Raw genomic sequence first — 6,000 nt, 5'->3', positions numbered from 1 at the left:
ACAACCACACACTTGTGGCATCATATTCAAGAAGATAGTTTTTTTTATTTTTAATAAATATGCAAAAATTACAACAAACGTTTTTCATGTTGTCATTATGGGATGTTGTGAGTAGAATTTTGAGGGGAAAAAAATGAATTTACTCCATTTTAGAATAAGGCTGCAGCACAAGAGAATGTGGAAAAAGAGAAGCGCTGTGAAAACTTTCTGGACGCACTGTAGCACTGAATGTTAAAGTTATAACTAGGCTCCAGTCTTTCAGAAGGCACGTGGAAGATTCTAACTGCATCCCTTTGCCCAGGCTGAGCAATCCCACCATGTCACTGTATCAGTGCATGAAATGTGTTTCACAGTGTGTCGCTGTCACACTCAAAGCTCACACAGGGGTTCAGATTTTCTCAACACAATGTATATTTTTCAACCTGGTCTCACGGCAAATCGTGATTCAGCAGCACAAAATATACATTAATCTATTGGTTCGTGGTATTGTGACGAAAAGTGCCTCACTTTCGTCACGGCAGCACAAATTCATTCTAATTCATTCCGTGATGGCTGCACGAAATTAAAAGTGAAGGGGGGGGTTATGGCTAGGGTGGGGGGAAAGAGTAAGATTAGGTTATAGTTAAGGTTAGGGTCGGGGTAGGAGTAGAGCTAGGAATAGTGAGGTAAAAAAACACCCCATCACGAAAATTTTACTCATTTTGTACACACATACACACACACATACACGTGCAAACACACACACAGTGTGTTTCATGACCTACCTTGGATCTTCAAAAGCATGAACAATAGAATCCAGATGAGTTTCTACAGCACATCTGCTGCTGGGAATGTCTTTGAAGACACACACCCAGAATGCCTGCAAACTGCACCCATCAAAAGCATAAAGTATTTTAAAGTAACGGTGTGTGATCACAGGTACACAGCACATGCTCTCTGAGAACCAGTCACACCAGCACCATAGAGTTGTTCTTTAAACCCCTAAAACATTCACGAACATTTCTGCTAAAATTCCTCACTTACGTTTTGGGATGAACAGATTTCCGTATTTAACATTCAGACTGGAGTGTACTTTGGCCGGACAGCAAACACACTCTTTTGTTTCTAACTTACAATCACATGATTACACACAAACACTAAATTACACAGCTGCTGTGTACCTGTACATCTGTCTGTAACACGTTACGAGATTTAGAAAATACCAGAAAAAGAACATACTGTAATCCACTGACAGGCAGAAACAGACAAACAGACATACACAGGCAGACAGATAGAGAGGCAGAGACGGACAGACAGGGAGAAACAGACAGACAGATACACAGACAGACAGGAAGAAACAAACACAGACAGACAGACAGACAAACAGATACACAGGCAGACAGATAGACAATCAGACACAGACAGGCAGACCAACAGCTCGACAGGCAAGCAGAAACAGACAGGCAGGTGGAAACAGACAAACAGTCAGACAGGCAGAAACACAGACAGACAAAACAGACAGGTACAAACAGCCAGACAGACAGAAACAGAGAGAGAGAGAACAAGACAAGCAGTAAGACACACAGTCAGACAAAACATTAGCTCCTTCTCAGAGGTAATCAGGAAAAAAAGAATTGACTGAGTTGCATAGCTAGAAATTTCAATAGAGAAATTCAGCTAACCATGACTTAGCATAATTTCACTGAGGCTAAACAGGTCCGCGCGTCGGGACGCAGTCGACGCGGTGGGGCGGCACAGGAAAAACACCTCCGTGTTGATAACCATTTGTAAAATCCAGGTGGCTTTTGATGGCTTTCAGTGGATTGAGTATATCAGAAATTGTTTAACAGCAGGACATGTTCCAACTTGTCCTTAAGGCTTCCAATGGAGGTGTTTTTCCTGTGGCGGAGCGTCGCGGCGGCTGCGAGCCGACGCGCGGACCCGTCTGCACGTCTTTCATTAAAAAAATCTCCTTTAACAGTGGAATATCCGGATAAAATGCTGAAACCGACTTCTTCTGAAACTTCTCTGTTCTCTCACGACGTCCTGGATCAATAGAGCCTGAAATGTGGAGGTTTTCAGCTTGAACAGGCTGACGACGGCGCCTGAGAGCGCTGAGCGACGTCTCGCACCGTGGGAAGTCCTTAAAGCGACAGAATCACCTCAAATCTCTCATCAGCCGTTAAAATTTTCACTGAAAACCAGCTTAATTATTTTGAACCGTGTCCACTTCAATGTGTCTCACAGGTTTAGAAAAAATTTTGATCAAACAAAGCGCCAGTCTCTCAGCAACTTCTCAGACAAAGGAATTCCGACGAGGGGCTGGACGACTCCTCCCACAAGGAGTGCTCACAGGCGAATTGACGTCACCGACAGGCGTGGAAAAAACTCACGCATGCGCACAAGGGTTCAAGCATGTCTGACGTAAAAACATATGAATGAAATCCATATAGTTTTTGAAAAAAATAAAAGGACCGTTACTTTATTGACAGCCCTCGTATATATATATATATATATATATATATATATATATATATATATATTTCTTATAACTTACTGTCAGTAATACTAAGATATAAGTATCAGCCTGTAGATGGCAGTAGAAAGAAACCGTTATTAAAGGTTTACTTACATGTTATTTCATGGTAGTATGTTTGAGGTAAGAGCTGACAGGACTGTAGCACGACTGTAGAGTGTATTCATTTTGTGTGGTTTTGTTTTCTGTGCGGGTCAGACCTTGCTAATTTCGCTCTGCACATGCTAACTTCAGCTGGTGTGATTTATCATGGGCACAGACACTCCTGGCAGCATTCCTCTCCAAATTCCAATGCTATCTGTCTCCAAAATGAAAGCCATCTCGACAGCATCAGCAGGCAACACAGAAAAGCAAAGTTTATAAGTGCTGTTCAGTTAAAAACATTTCAAAGCAGAGGCCAGAAAACCAGTGACATCATCAACTAATTAGCATGCTAAAGGAATTTAGCATGCTAAGATGTGAAATTTCAGATACAGTTTGCCAGAAGGCACACATGGGTGACTCAAGACAACTCTTGTGTACTGATATAAATGAAGACCAATACATTTTCAGTGACAACATTTATGTATTTCATGACTTGTCTAAGGAACACCTATAGCTAATTAATGACTGTAGTTTCTAGACTTAGACTCCCTTTTATTGTCATTCAGTTAAAAAAAAACATCACAGATGCTGTCACAGAACGAAATATCGATACATTGCATGAATACCTAAAAACACATAATAAAAGTCCAATGTGTGTGATAGTGATAAATTGGGTTTGAAAAAAATAAAACTATCTATAACCGTCTCTGTATCTGTATATACACAGCATACAATAAATAAATAAAGGACATGGGATATTGCACATATGAAGATGTTACAAGGATAAAGTTGCTATCAGATGCTACAGTGTATTCTCTATCCTACATTCTTTCTATTGATTTGTATAGATAATGTGCAGGTGACATCATGGATCATGTGATGTGTTTACGCAGCCACACAGGACGGCAATTCTCGCATCGCATGGACAGCAAATGATTGAATCTTATGTCTATCAGTTGTGTTTTTTCACATTACTTATGAATGTCTGGACAAATTATATCAACATGGTGTTTTATTGCTGTGCATACGATTGCATGAGCCATCAGAAGAAGGGCTCTGGGGTACATCTCTATCGTTTTCCTGCTGATAAAGAGCGGTGGGTGGATGCCATGAGAAGAGAGGCTTGACACTTGACCCAGTGTTCCCGAATATGCAGCAAATACTTCATATCGGGTGAGTAGCTAGAATTTCAGCCTTGGAGTATGACCACATTCTGCACCCATCCAGCCGTGAAGAAGCTGTAGGCATCCAAACTTTTTCACGTCTTCGGGGCTTCTCCTGGAGCGTTGATTAAGTAGTTGAAAATGTCTGGATACCGCACATCTGGTTTCTGCTCAAAATTGATAAAACTGCTGATCTTCTTGAGGGAAATACTGTAGGGATCAACACTGTCTATATTTTCTCCAAATATTTCTTCTGATGTTCAAGATTGAGTACTTTTGCTGTATCAGACAAAATAACTTGGCTGCCCACTGATGATCCAGCATTGGTCATGCTGTGGTGTACCCAGAGCTTGCTGTCAATTATGGCTGTGTAAACATAACCCCTTGTTGCGTGTGACGTCAGTGCACATTGTCTGTTTAACTGTCTTATAGTGGTTGGGTAAAACCTGTCCCTGAATCTGCGTGTTTTGCATCCCGAGCTACTGTAACGTCTACCCGAAGGCAGGAGGGAATATAGTTTGTTAAAGGGATGTGAAGTGTCCTTGATTATCCTTCTTGCCCTGGACATGCAGCACTGTTCTGCCAGTTCACCAATGGTTGGCAGCCTGGCCCTGGCTGAAGAAATGCAGAATTTTTAAGGAAGTCCCTCTGCATTTGTTTGCTCTGGGTGTGTTTCTCAGCCTGAAGCAGAGGACAGGGGATGCCAGCGCTCTGTCCTACAACAACAAAATTAACTTATTTTAACTTAATTTATAAAAGTTAAAAGCATTGTGTACGCGATGAAAATAAATCCCATGATCCACCAAGACAAGAAATAAAATCAAATTAAAAAAAATGTAAAATTACACTATGTAGACTCAATGTGGAGGGGGCGATGCACTCTTGATGATGTGCATGTCAGTGTCTCCATACTCTGCCTACCAAACAAAGGGACACTGCTGCCTGGCAGTGGAAAGCAAGCCAGACTTAACTGTTCCAACCCAACCCTGACCGCTCAGTGGAATTATTTATTTATTTATTCATTCATTCATTACGGTAGTTATACAAAGTCACTTAGTGGTTAGCACTGTTGCTTCACAGCGAGAAGGTCCCATGTTCACTTCTGACCTTTTTCTCTGTGTGGAGTTTGTATGTTCTCCCCATGTTTACATGGGTTCCCTCCTGGTGCTCCGGCTTACTCCCACTTCCAAAGACTTGCGGGTTACATGTATCAGGCCCTGGGACCAAGGAAGGCTGGACACAAATGTGTGATTCTGACTCAGACGTTAGTAAGTCCCTTCGGCTGCTCCCTTGTTTGCACTGCATGTTGAATTGGCATAGGTTTTACACCGGATGCCCTTCCTGACGCAACTCCACATTACATGGAGAAATGTGGCAGGGGTGGGATTTGAACCTGGAGCCTTCTGAACTGAAACCAAGCGCATTAACAACTTGGCTACCACCCCTGACGTCCAGCATTCTAAAAGATTTAATCTCGTTACAGGCAGGTTTTCATACACAAGAAGGCAGTCAAAGATCAGCAACGGTAATAAATACATAAGGCAGGGTGTGGTCCAAAAAACAGGCAGGTGGTCAAAAACACAGCAGGGAATCAGAACAAGGATTAGGACAAGAAACTCGGAAGGAAGGCTGGCAGCAAAGGCGGTTAAGCACAATGATCTGGTGTCAAAGGACAGAAACAACAAGACAGAGTAAATCAGACACAGGTGCGGGAGACAAGCAGGAAAGGGTGTGGCAAATAAAGGGAACATTCACACCCCAAACCAAAGCCCACACCGAAAGTCAAGAGCATGCAGACATAGAAACACAAACCAGAAAACCCCAGAAAGAGCCACAAAAGAACTGAATACTAAATAAAACAGAACATAACATCAAACAAAACCCCAACCATAACCACATGAACTGGGCATATGTGTGAGTGACGGTGTGAATGTCTTTGTCTTTATGTGGCCTTGCATTGGACTGGCGACCTGTCCATTGTGTGCCTTGCTTTTCACCTAATGACAGATTGGGATAGACTCCAGCTCCCCCACAAAATTGGGATAAGTGGGTATACAACCCCTGGCAAATATTATGGAATCACCGGCCTCGGAGGATGTTCATTCAGTTGTTTAATTTTGTAGAAAAAAAGCAGATCACAGACATGACACAAAACTAAAGTCATTTCAAATGGCAACTTTCTGGCTTTAAGAAACACTATAAGAAATCAAGAAAAAAGTTTGTGGCAGTCAGTAACGG

Source organism: Thalassophryne amazonica, chromosome 2 (assembly GCF_902500255.1).
Source record: "Thalassophryne amazonica chromosome 2, fThaAma1.1, whole genome shotgun sequence".
Lineage (NCBI taxonomy): Eukaryota > Metazoa > Chordata > Actinopteri > Batrachoidiformes > Batrachoididae > Thalassophryne > Thalassophryne amazonica.
This window is presented reverse-complemented; position numbering follows the sequence as displayed.